Below are 14240 nucleotides of genomic sequence, written 5' to 3' on the forward strand. Positions count from 1 at the left end.
TTTTAATCAATGTCAAGTAAAAAAAAAGACAGATGGGCAAAAGTAAGAAAAAAAGTGAAGATTGCAGAAGCTGGAGATCAGAGTCAAGAGAGTGGTGCTGGGAAATCACAGCAGGTCAGGCAGCATCAGAGGAGCAAGACAGGCAATGTTTCAGGCATACGTCTTTCGTCAAGAAAGGGGCTTGTGGGTTGGGGGGAGGTAGCTGGGAAAGTGATAGGTGGAGGGAGGTGAGGGAGAAGGTGATAGGTCACAGGGGACACTGATGGACAGGTCCAGAGGTGATGCAGAATTGGAAGCTTGGGACTGGGATAATGTAAAGGGGGGTGGGGGTGGGGAAAACGAGGAAGCTGTTGAAATCCACAATTATCCTGTGGTTCCAGGGTCCCAAGGTGGAATATAAAAACAGCAAAGAATAAAAATTAATAGGAAGGAAGAATTAGAGTGCAAGAGAAAGCTTGTCAGAAATATAAAATCAAAATCATAAGCGTTTCGCTAAATAACTAATAACTTAATAAAGTGAGCATTGGTTCTTTGAAAGCAAGTTTACAGTATTAATAATGGAAAATAAAGAGAGATGGCAGATGAAGTGAACTGGTATTTTGCATTAGACTTCACCATACACAATATAAAACAATATATCCTTGTATCTACTGATACATTAATCAAGAAAAGGGATGGAATACCTCAAGAAAATTACAATCAACACAAGTGGTACAGAGTAAATTATCAAAACTGCTAACAAGTACCCAGGTCTTGATAGACTTTGTCCTAGAATCTTCAAAGAAGTGGCTGCTCATATAGTTGATGCATTGATTTTAATTTACCAAAATTCATTAGATTTAGGGAAGGTCTCATTAGATTAAAAGATGGTCAATGTAAATCATTTTATTCATTAAGGAGAAAGACAAAAGTTGTGAAGTACAGGCTTGACATTTGTCATAGAGAAAAATAGTAGAAGCTTTTCTAAAGAAGTTACAGTAGGGCCCTGAGAACTTAAAGGCAATAAGGCAAAGTCAACACATTTTTGTGAAAGAGAAACCAGGTTTTTAACCAATCTATTGAGTTCTCAGAAGTAACATGCCATGGATAAGGGGAATGTATAGAGGTGATGAACTTGCATTTCCAGAAAGTACTGATAAAGTGCCGCAAAGGCTGTTGCAGAAAATAAAACATTATGATACAAGAGTAGCATAATTGGCATAGATTGAAGATTGATTGGCCAGCATGAAACAAAGTAGATATATTTGGATTTCTTCCAGGTTGGGAAGATGCAAGTAGTACACTAGAGGAATTTGTGCTGAAACCTTTACTGTTTACAATTTGTAGAATTTACTTTGATGAAGAGCCATAAGCTTTGGTTATCAACTTTGAGAGGACACAGATTAGATTCCCGACAGTATGGAAACAAGTCCACAATGACCCTCCAAAGAGTAACCCACCCAGACCTGTTCCCCTACCCTATATTTACCCGACTTGGCAATTTAGCATGGCCAATTCACCTGACCTGCACTTAGTTTGGATTGTGGGAGGAAACCTGAGCACCTGGAGGAAACCCACACAGACATGGGGAGAATGTGCAAACTCCACGTAGTCACCTGTGGTAGGAATCTAACCCGGGTCCCTGGCACTGTGAGGCAGCAGTGATAACCACTGTGCTACCGTGCTGCCCCTAGATAAGTGTTCAGTTGCAAAAAAGGACATTAGGAGGCTACAGAAAGATATAGATTGGTTATTGGTTAACTCAATCAAAGGTTTAGCAAATGGGACTATAAAGTGGAAAATGTGAAACTATCCATTTTGACAGAAAGCATAAAGAGGTACACTACCTAAATAGTGAGAGTGTGTGGAGCTCGTAGATGCAGGAGGATCTGAATGTCCTAGTTCATGAATCACAAAAGGGTAGTATGCAGGTACAACAATTAAGTATGAAAACTAATTGTAAGTTATCATTTATTGGGAGAGGAATTAGAATCAAAAATACAAGGACAACCTCTCTGCAAGGCACTTGAGAGACATAATTGGCATACAACACAGTGTTGAGTTCCTTATTTAAAAAAAGATGTAAATATGTTGGAAGCAATTCAGAGACGTTTTAGCACTCATTCCTGGAAGTGGAAAACTATCATGTCAAGAAAAGGTTGGACAGGCTACGGTTTTATCTATTAGCATTTAGGACAATAAGCAGCAACTTGATTGAATCATTTAGATACATTTAAAGGTCTTGATAGGATTGTTGTGGAGAGGATATTTTGACTTATGGGAGAATCTAGAACTAGAGGTCATAGTTTAACCGGAGGCTGCAAAATGAGCAGAGTGAGCGAGAAGGTGGATATGAAATTACAACCAAATTGGCCATGATCTTATGAAGTGACAAGTGGGACTACTCTTGTTCCTTGCTCATTGTTTTTGGTGTTATAATCTGAAAGTTACCTTACAGTAATATAAAATCAAATTTCTTTAAAATATCACAACTAAAAGTCTTGGGACAAGGAACCAAGCATAAACATCATAACACTTGGGAATCTCAAAAATATGAAAAATGCATTAGGCCACGGACAAAAACTTGAAAAGGACAACTACGCATCTATGCTTTGAAACAGAAGACAGTTACAAACAGTTACACAAGTTCGACAAGTGGAATTAGAATTCCACATAAAAATGTATTATTAATAATGAACAGACATCTCTCCATTAGCCAAACCACAAGGAAACATATATCACTGCAATTAGCCCATTACAGGATTCAAGTAATCATTGCTGATCTGCAACCCAAACCCATTTCGTCCTTTGCTAATATCCCTCAATACCTTTGATAGCCTTCTGCTAATCAACATCAGATTTAGAGTTAATGGTTGCCTCACTATTAATTGGTGTTTTTGGAAGAAGGCTTTCCATTTCTACCAACTTGTGTATAGAAGCATTCGCTAATTTCACTCCAGAAAGCTCTGCCTCTAACTGTTAAACAGTGTCCCTAATCCAAGACTCACCAACCAGCAAAAATAGTTTCCATCTGAGATATTAAAGGGTTAATTTGCTCTGCTGACCTGCAGGCTAGCGTGGGATGCCTCTGACTTACAAGTAGATTAGCAAGGGATGGGAATGTAAATTCCTTACATTCAGAGCCACTTGCATGGCTATTTCCTATTATTTAGAGTAAAGAAATAGATCATTATCCTATTCAAAATCAATAAGAACATTGCAGTTGTAATTCTGACTATTCCTTGTAGTTAAAACAAAATTCACAACAGATTTAACTGTTAAGGGATGATTTTTTCCTGAGATTCTTACGCACTTGATGCAACTGCAGTTGCCAACTTCTGTGAACAAGCAAAATGTATTATATTGTTTCTGGAAACAATGTGGTCATTGCTTTGTGTGTTGTGCAGCACGTGACTGTGGGGAGTGACTGGGGAGGGGGCATCTTGTGGGCATTACTTACTGTGATGTAAAGATTGTGTATAAAGGAAGGTCTGTCCCTTTGTTCAGTGAGATCCTTTGATACTGCTTCGCAACCATTGCGAAGTGTGTTAAAGGGTTTCTCTAGAAAGCTTGTATTGTACTGTGCTTAATACATTTTGCTTGTTCACAGAAGTTGGCAACTGCAGTTGCATCAAGTGCGTAAGAATCTCAGGGGAAAAAAAACCTAACACATCCACCCTGTATGTTCTTCTTAATATAATTAGTTTGATCCAACTGCTACTCAGGATTCTAAATTTCAAAGACATACGCCCATTTTCTCTCTCTCTCTCTCTCTCAATAAATCAGCTGCACATCTCCATAGCCCGTGGATCCTTCCTGTGATTTGTGCACAAAGTTGCTCACTGTGCAGCAGCTGTCCAGAATTTTGAATGTCAACTGTTTCTGGGTTTTCACCACTTAAATCTCACTATTCTATCTTTTTTCAGTTCAATTTGGAACACCCTACTTTTGTCTGCTCCAAAATCCATTTGCCATAGTTTTGCCTTTTCAGTTAAATCAATAGCGTTTTGTAATGTTATGTTTGCATCTACACTGCAAACAATGCCATCTATTATTTTGTTATTAGCAAAATGCAAATGTATCACATTTTAAAGGCCTTATGATAAGCAACAAAGATTGAAGCCTGAGAGCTGGCTACATTCTTAAAAGCAGCTGGAAGTGATGAGTGTCATGAAGCATACAGTGAGGAACATAAAAGGCGGCAGCAGAAAAATGGGCGAGCTTTCCCAATAATGTAGCATGCTGCACTAAGCTATGGTTCAGAATCACTGATTTGGTCCTTGGGTTTGAATAAATAACATGTAACCAAATCCTAGAGTCCCATAGACTGTCCAGGAGCTATCACTATCATAGAATCTTACCACAAAGAAGTCTGGACTTTAGGTGAAAATCCTGAAAGAAGTAAATCAAGATGAAATAAGCTCTTGTAAATTCTGTTCTATTTCTGGATCATTTGAACTTTAATGTTTCTCTCCATGTTTTAAAGCAGTGATTTGGGAGATTGTTCATATTGTATTCAAAGCATTTAATTTTGACTTAAAAGACTTTAGGTATGTGCAGGAGAACGAGTGAGGTTCTCACTCTTCATCATTATCCAGTGGTTCCTGAACATGTTCATATAAGGTAAAATCAAGTCAATGTCAGTTGCAATGTTCTGACAATCAAGTAGCTTTCAAGCCACCATCTAGCTTAAAGTAAATATATTTATTGTCTTGAAGAAAATGGTATTTCTGAAGCACCATCACCACAAACTTTTTCTATTCTTGACTGGATCTAAGATTGTATCTCCTCTACTCAGCCCAAAGTTCATTCTAAGAATAAGCATTTTGTGCATGAGATGGTTCCTCATAGTATTAGTCCTGAAATCAGCCATTAAACCACTTAAATTTTTTTTGTTTCTATTTGTTCACAGGATGTGGATGTCATTGGCTAAGTGAACATTTATTGCCCATCTCTAATTATCCTTAAGGTGGTTTAAATGAGCTACTTTCTAGAAACGCAGTTGACATTTTTTGGGAGAAGCTCCAATCTGCTGTCATATTAGCATTTAAATGGAATTGACTCTTGTGGTCTAGTGGTAACACCTCTACCTCTCAACAAGGAGGCCCAGGTTCAAACTGTGTAATCTGAATAGTTTGATTACAAAATATCAAGTATAATTCAGACTTTGGTCAACAGTAATTCTCTATGTTAATAAATGAACAATTCATCAATGGTAATGCCATGGATTATCAAGATGAGATATCTGCATTATATCTCACTGGAAACGAACAATATCTGGTTCTGGGAGACAAACATTGCAACTTATCAGCCCAATCCAAATATCTTTCAGGCATTACTGCAAATGGAAATCAGTTGTTTCCATATATGAGAGTTGAGAGTGGTGTTGAACACTGTACAATTAAGTATCCCTGCCACTGACTTTGTGATGATGGGAAGGTCATTACTGAGGCAACTGATGATGGCTGAGCCAAGTACATGAGCCTGAAGAACTCCTGCAGGGATGTCCTGAGACTGAGATAATTGACATCCAGCAGCCATAACCATCTTTCTTTGTGCTAGCTAAGATTCCAAATTGTCTGGTGTTCAAATTTTTTTAGTTTTTATTGAATCAGTATCCTGGATTTATTTTATCCTGATGCACATAGTACATTGTGTACTTTTATAAAAGTGTCTCTATATCTAAACTTAAGACTGCCCAGTCTTTCCTCAAAATACAATCCTCTGACACCTTAGCTTCATGGCTCTCTGGACTGTTTCCACAACCTGCAGGTTTAGTTTACAAATTCACAGAAGTTAAAACATTCAAAGGTGCAATCACAGCAACAATATTAATGTCATACCCAACTACCTATTGGATTAGTAATAATAAGACATTCTATTTGCAGTGTTCTTCCAGTGATTTGGCATAACATTCCAGTCACCTACAGGTCCTTTTCATTTCATCTTTAAGCTTCCTAAACTATGCAAATATTTACTTTATATTAATATTCAATACCCTGTATGTAATTTTACTGTATTGCACCTATCACTGCTTTGCCAATTTTACAAGTATTATCCAGATTACTTTGAAGTCTCGCGTTGTTTCTCCAAACTCAATTGCCACTCTTTCCCTAAAGCAATTACAATCTTCACATTTATGTGCAGCAGTTTCATGAAACCAAATTGCCAATGTAGATTAGAACCCAATAAAGTTCCACCAACGTATAGTCAATCCCTTTCATTATTCATATAGCCCAAATTAAGCGATATTAATTAAAATGCAGCTTATTTATATCCATGTCCTGTACTTGTTGTTCAAAACACAATCATTAACCAAACAAAAATTTGAAGATTACAAACTAAATATGTAATTTCAATCAAGGTGACCAGACTTAACACCAAATATATTCTTACATCTCTTTTCATATGTACAATATTCAAACATAGCTTAAACAGTTTTAGCCAATATGGTCAAAGTGGACTTCATATTAATGCATTGAAGTATAAAAGTCTAAATAATATGAATCAATCAATCAAGATTAAAAAGCATGATTATTGAGGGAGTGTTAGGAGGATACTAAGCAACGCAATGATGGATAAAGTTCCAATCTACTTGTATCCTGAAAGTCTTTTGTTTTTCTGCATCATGTGAAATTAATAGAGACTTAGTTTGCGGGGAAAACTGACATTAATTGCTGATTACACTTAAAGTTAGTTATCTTCTTTCACAGAACGGTCAAAAAACGTACTCTACAAACAAGTCTGACTTCATTCTCTGAAAAGGATAATAACAGATTCAAATGACATACTCAAAAATAACTCAATTTGTGGACAACAAGGTTCAACAATTCTCAGAATGCTGAAACTTGCAATGCAAACAGCTGTAGAAGAGCTGTGTAACAGCCCTTGTGATGCAGTGGTAGTGTAGGTTCAAGTCCACTGCTCTAGAAGTGTGTAACAATATCTCTGAACAGACTGATTAAAAAAAATTTTAATAACCAATGCTATACAGTTCTTGTAAAGTTTTGAAACTGACTAGAATGATTCCCAATCCGCACACCATGTAGCCTCTGCTCCCAGAATTTAGCGATATTCTATCAAACAAAAATCTACCATAAATGAACATCTTAAGATTAGGTATATTACTTTGCAGATGCAAAGTAAAGCTTTATCTAAACTTCCCCATTAATATGATTTAACTCCAAAGAAAACAAAACACTTTAAATATCATCAATGTGCCTCTTAAATTCCAACACAGGACATTGGTTAGGCCACTTTTGGAAAACTGCATTCCAATCTAGTCTCCCTACTATAGGAAAGATGTTGTGAAACATGAAAGGATTTAGGAAAGATTCACAAGAATATTGTCAGGATTGGACAGTTTGAGCTTTAGGCAGAGGCTGAATAGGCTCGGGCTATTTTCCTGGAGCATCGGCGGCTGAGGGGTGACTTTATGCAAGTTTGTAAAATCATGAGGGACATGGAGGGTGAATAGCCAAGGTCTTTTTCCCAGATTAGTGGAGTCCAAAACTAGAGGACATAAGTATAAGGTGAGAGGGGAAAGGTTTAAAAGGGACCAAAGGAGATACTTTTTCATGCAGAGGGTGGTGCGTGCATGGAATGAGCTGCCAGAGGAAGTGGTGAAAGCTGGTACAATTACAACATTTAAAAGGCATCTGGATGGGTAGGAAGGATTTAGAGGGACATGAGCTCAATGCTGGCAAATGGGACTAGATTAATTTAGGATATCTGGTCAGCATGGACGGGTTGGACAAAAGCGTCCGTTTCGTGCTGTAGAGTTATCTGCCTCTGAGTTATCTACATAACCTTGGCAATAAACTGTGTATTTTGACAGCTTTATGCTCCTGATTCATGTCCAACAACAATGATTGAAACTCAAACTAATGGGAAGACTTGCGTTCGTCATTCTGGCCAGAAAATGGACAAAAATAATGTACTAATCTAATGTGACACTTGTTCCTTTTCCAGGCTCCTGATATTGGTATGGCTTTCATTAATTAAAAATTGCATTTTTAAAGAAAAAAGTAAAACTCCAACATGTGATCTACAAAACCTAGATCTACATGATGCTGAATTTTTTTTAACACGGTCTTCCAAATTACTGATTGCTCTGGAGTGGTCAATTTGTGAGAAATGAAGTGATTCACTTATGCCATTCAAGAAATTGTTCCAGAGATGAGGAAATTCAGTTATATAGTTCAGAACTGCTTTCTCGGGAGAAAAGGAGGGTGAGGGGTGATTTGCTGGAGATATTCAAAACCATGAGGGATCTGAACACAGTAGACCCAGTAAAACTGGTGCCACCAGAAGGGAATTGTTGCCATTTACACATTTTTAAATCCATCTTTTGTTTACTTGTCCTATTATCACATTTTTCCATGCAGCTTGTCAGTTAATCACATCTGCCTTCAAGAACCCTTCTCTTCTCTATTCCATACTTGCTTAAATATTGTAACATCTTTGATTTCTTACAACTCCGACAAAATTTAATAACATGAAATGTTAACTCAGATTCTTGTTCCACAGGTGCTGCATAACATTGTTATTTCCAAAATCTACTGTTTTAATTCAGATTTTCAAAACCCATAGCATTTTGCTCTAATATTGATTCAATTAAGCCAGTTATCTTTGAAGATACAACAGAATATTAGTAAGAATTGGTATTCTGGTAGGATGAGATCAAATGTGTGCAAGGACATTTTCATGTAACTTCATCTTATGAACTTGCAGTTCTGTTACGTAGTAACCATGATAGAGATATCAATATTTCATTCCAATCCATGCTCCAAGCTGAAGGATTATGCAAAAACTGCAGAAAAATTAAATAAGGCTATGATCCTGATAGAAGTTTGGTTCTGCATATTTCAGTTCTAATTTTAAAGTTATTTAATAAGTTATACTCCATTGGGCAGAAAACATTTTTCTTTGGCATATTTATATTTGAATGCCTTAATAAAACTGCATATAAATATTATTCAGCTATCTCCTCACCTGCATCCCTTTGATGTTGTAGACCCTAATAAAACCATTACTCTGACCATGACTGTTCACCTAGGGCTCGCATCTCAGATCACTTAAATAAGGGATGCAAAGTATGTCAGGCAGCCATTATCAGACATGGCTGGACTACTTAAAACACCATCAGGTCTTTCTTGCATCTGTTAAAATTGTAAAGCAAAGATGATCCTCACTTCTGTTCTCAACACAAGACGATATCTTAAATCCCTCTGCCTTGTCTCCTACATCCTCACTCCATCAATGAGGGTAAGGAGCTCAGTAACTTTGCCTTAAAGATCGAGACAATGCTGAATCCCTCCCTTTTACTAGCACATTATGCTCCCCACTGCCTTAACTGAAATTTTAATCTCTCTCTAGTCTCTCCATTCAGTCTCATGTCCTCTGTGCTCATCTTTTCCATGTTGAGCCAACTTCTGGCTCCATAAGGCTGATTACAGAATTCCCTTTCTAAGTGGGCAGCATGGTGGCACAGCAGTAAGCACTGCTGCCTCACAGGCATGGGCTTAAAGCATAAAATCTATCCTAAATTTGGCACTAGATTGGCCAGTGGATATTTGTCAGATATTTGTCATGCATTTGAAATTGTTTGTATGTGAATCTGACTGCATTCTACCTGACCAGAGTGTGCATGATGCTGAGACTGGATGCCGGGTTCAATTCCCACCTTAAACAGACTGTCTGTGTGGAGTTTGCACATTCTCCCCGTGTCTGCGTGGGTTTTCTCCGGGTGCTCCGGTTTCTTCTCACAGGTGAATTGGCCATACTAAATTGCCCATAGTGTTAGGTGCAGGGGTAAATGTAGGGAATGGGTCTGGGTGGGTGTGCTTTGGCGGGTCGGTGTGGACTTGTTGGGCCGAAGGGCCTGTTTCCACACTGTAAGTAATCTAATACCTATGTTAGTCAATACTGTAAATGGTTCTCTCACTTTATGTGTGCATCCTTGTTCCTTTAAATCTACCATGGTCTAAATTTTATTCAAAAAACTATTCTTTGATCTCATCATCCTTGCAATACTGACATACCATCTAAAACTGCACTTTCCCCTCCAAAATCTTTGAATTGGTACCTCCAAAATTGTTTTCTATCTTCATTGCAATCTGATTTCTGTCCATACCATGATACCGAAACAAAGTCACAACTAATATCCTGTGAGCATAACAAAGGTTAAGAAGAATGAGGAGCAAAGGTTTCTTGTCTGCAGCTTTTGACATTAGGTGGCCACAGCACCTTCTCTTACGTGGTTGCATTTTTATCTAACTGTAACTAATCATGGGCAGTGACTAGTCTCCCTACACTCATGTCCCACAGAGGATCTATCCTAACCTATTTCTTATCAACTTATTGCCTTTCCATGACATCAATATGGGTTTTCAATGTTTGCATTTTTGTGGTTTTCTAAAGTTAATTTGATTCACTTTTTGTCATATATGATTTCACAATCAAGGAGTTATTTTCAATAAATCAGAAATGCAAAACTAATTCATTGTTTTTGGAATACATTTCTTTATTATCCAAGATGGAGTGATTAATGCTGAAAATGGCATCCAGTCTCAGCATCATGCACTCTCTGGTCAGGTAGAATGCAGTCAGATTCACATACAAACAATTTCAAATGCATGACAAATATCCACTGGCCAATCTGGTGCCAAATTTAGGATAGATTTTATGCTTCAAGCCCATGCCTACTGAGAGTAAGACTGACCCTGCCAAAAGTCATTCCACAAGCCCTTTACTGACAATAGGTGAAATAAATCATCCCACTGACTTAGATGACTCAAAACAGTTGAAAAATCATTTCTATAATTCTTTTAAACCAAGGCATGAAGAGCAACAGTCACAGCTTTATGTAAATAGACAGCGGAGGGAATATACTTTTAAAAGATCAACAATTATAAAGCTGATGTCATGCTAATTTATGATTACCTTATCAACATGTAAAGTTATGCATACAACCCCTTCATTGAATAGTACAGATCAGTCATGTCACTGGAGTTGCTGTCAAAAACAGGCAAAAGAGAAGGGTAGGAAATATCATTTGACAGGACAACTTGTCCTATCTCAAATATACCTGCATCAGTGTCAAAATCCAGACTAAAATTCTAGGTCAGCCTCAGTGCAATTATTCAAAAACAGTAACAGCCAGTTACAGTTTCAGATTAATTTCCTTCATGTTCAGGTGAGTTAAAGCTACCTGAGAAAGCTATACACTCAATCCAACAGCTATAATAAACCTCTCAATAATGTTCCTTGTTGTAATCTCTCACAGCTATCACACAAAGACAAAAAATCCTTCCAGACCTTTAAAGGCAGATACCTATGTGAAATTTTCTCACTGTTACTAACTAGACAATAAATCATAATTAAGGGGACGGCTTTCACATACCCTATTTTTAAAATCAACAAATCACGTGTAACTCATCTAGGTACAAACACAAGATGCTCTACAACGAACGACAAATATTCAACATAAACGCTTCTGGCTTTTAACCCAGTGAAGTTCAATCGCACATCGGTACAGGTGCATGTAATAAGGCCATGTCTTACATTACCATGTCAAAAATAAAGACAATTATTCCTCCCATCTGTCTTACTTGGATCTTTGCGAAGCATTTTGTTGGAGGACACCGGTAAACTGTCTGAGCCAACACCCATTCCATCAAAAACAAGCCCAGTCAAGTACAGGGAGAGTGGGGAAACTCAACACGACTTTGAGTGATAACTCGGCGCAGTCACTCAGGCTGAAACAAAGCCATTACTGCACCCAGCACCACCCAGCCGGCCTCAAACCCACCCACCCTCCCTCCCTCCCTCACCCACCCAGCACCACCCAGCCGGCCTCAAACCCACCCTCCCTCACCCAGCACCACCCAGCCTGGCCTCAAACCCACCCTCCCTCACCCAGCACCACCCAGCCCGGCCTCAAACCCTCCCTCACCCACCCAGCACCACCCAGCCCGGCCTCAAACCCACCCTCCCTCACCCAGCACCACCCAGCCCGGCCTCAAACCCACCCTCCCTCACCCTCCCTCACCCAGCCGGCCTCAAACCCACCCTCCCTCACCCAGCACCACCCAGCCCGGCCTCAAACCCACCCTCCCTCACCCAGCACCACCCAGCCCGGCCTCAAACCCACCCTCCCTCACCCAGCACCACCCAGCCCGGCCTCAAACCCACCCTCCCTCACCCAGCCGGCCTCAAACCCACCCTCCCTCACCCAGCCGGCCTCAAACCCACCCTCCCTCACCAAGCACCACCCAGCCCGGCCTCAAACCCACCCTCCCTCACCCAGCCGGCCTCAAACCCACCCTCCCTCACCCAGCCGGCCTCAAACCCACCCTCCCTCACCCAGCACCACCCAGCCCGGCCTCAAACCCACCCTCCCTCACCCAGCACCACCCAGCCCGGCCTCAAACCCACCCTCCCTCACCCAGCCGGCCTCAAACCCACCCTCCCTCACCCAGCCGGCCTCAAACCCACCCTCCCTCACCAAGCACCACCCAGCCCGGCCTCAAACCCACCCTCCCTCACCCAGCCGGCCTCAAACCCACCCTCCCTCACCCAGCACCACCCAGCCCGGCCTCAAACCCACCCTCCCTCACCCAGCACCACCCAGCCCGGCCTCAAACCCACCCTCCCTCACCCAGCACCACCCAGCCCGGCCTCAAACCCACCCTCCCTCACCCAGCCGGCCTCAAACCCACCCTCCCTCACCCAGCCGGCCTCAAACCCACCCTCCCTCACCCAGCACCACCCAGCCCGGCCTCAAACCCACCCTCCCTCACCCAGCCGGCCTCAAACCCACCCACCCTCCTTCCCTCCCTCACCCACCCACCCACCCTCCCTCACCGACAAAGCAGTTACGCACCAAAATACACAACAAGCCGCCGGCCCGGCCAGCCCTTTATGTACCGCCCCGGCCACCGGTAAACAACAGAATCTCCCCGATCACTGGGGGTGGGTTTAAATCACAAACCCTGAGCTGCATGCCCCCTCCCCGCTTCTCCATCCCACCCCCCGGGGGGGGACTGGGAAATGTTTACTCCGGGCCCCGATCTCCCACATCCAGCTGACAAGCCGCCATCCGACAGGAAAGGGAGGCCCCACGGGGCGGGGGCGGCCTTCTCTCTCCCTCTCGCCCCCATCTGGTCCTGGTCCAGGTCCAGGCCCCCGTCCCGCTCTCCCCTTTGGGCCTGGCCCCCGTCCCGCTCTCCCCTTTGGGCCTGGCCTCCCTCCCTCCCATTCGCTCCGGGACTGGGCTCGGTCCCCCCCCTCCCCGATCTCCTCCCTCTCCCCGGACGGTGCGGAGCCGAGACTGAGCTCCCCCACCCCCACCCCCACCCAGGCCGGACCTCGATCCCCGGTGTGAAGTGTTCCCCCCGATCCGGGCCGGGCCCACCCCACCCGGACCCCGCTCTTACCTGCTCCGTCGCCCCCGGGGGCCGCTCGACTCCTCACAGCCGCCGCACTCAGTTCGACAGCCGCCGCGGTGCCGGCAGTGTGTCCATCCGCCGCAAACAGTGCCCCTATTGTCCCGCGCGCTGTCTGCACCGCAACTGAGGGAAGCTCCAGACTGCGCAGTGTCTGCATCTGACCACAAAACCCGCTGCAATCACTTTCACAGCCTCCACACTGAGACCAAATGCGCCGGAATTCCACCTCCCTTCCTTCCTTCCTTCAATCACCGACTGTAACTCACTTCCAAGTCTGTCCAAGACACATGTCAAGAATGTGATGGAATGCTTTCCCCCCCCTCCTTTCCTGGATGCAGCTCAGCACCATCCAGGACTAAATACCCCTACTTGGTTGGCCACCATCTCTCTCTCTTCTTGTACCATTTCCAAGATGCACTGCAACAACTCCCCAAGGCTCTTCCAAACGCACACCCTCAACCCACGACCACCACCATCTGAAGGGGCGAGGGATGCAGAAACACCCTCCTGCAAGTTTTTTTTTACTCCACAAGTCAGACCTGGAGCTAAGTTGCTGTTCCTTCCTTAAGTCTGTTTCAAAATGTTGAAATTTCGTCTCAACAGAGCAGTGGGTGTACTGCCACTCCTGCATGGGGGTGCAGCAATCCAATAAGATAACTGGTTAAAGGCAATTAAGAAATGCTGGCCTTACCAATAATGCAGATGTCCCATGTAAGAAATAAAACCTGGTTATTAGTATTAACATTTCAAAAGTACAATACTGAAGTGTTAGAAGTCAAATAAAAATACAATGTTAGGAATGTAAAGTGG

At 42.1% G+C, this 14240-nt stretch overlaps 1 protein-coding gene across 3 annotated transcripts in view; it reads right to left on the reverse strand.

Annotated features, from left to right (window-relative positions):
* rab5b (RAB5B, member RAS oncogene family) overlaps positions 1-13643 on the reverse strand; it is a 50160-nt gene extending 36517 nt beyond the window's left edge. For 2 of the 3 annotated variants that reach the window (XM_060827439.1, XM_060827438.1), the window contains exon 1: positions 13419-13643. The gene's annotated coding sequence lies outside the window, so the exon portion shown is untranslated. Of the gene's footprint in view, positions 1-12865; positions 13035-13418 lie in introns of those variants that run through there. The other variant, XM_060827440.1, reaches the window with a different exon arrangement.
* Positions 13644-14240: the final 597 nt, after the last annotated feature.

Source organism: Hemiscyllium ocellatum, chromosome 7 (assembly GCF_020745735.1).
Source record: "Hemiscyllium ocellatum isolate sHemOce1 chromosome 7, sHemOce1.pat.X.cur, whole genome shotgun sequence".
Taxonomy (NCBI): domain Eukaryota; kingdom Metazoa; phylum Chordata; class Chondrichthyes; order Orectolobiformes; family Hemiscylliidae; genus Hemiscyllium; species Hemiscyllium ocellatum.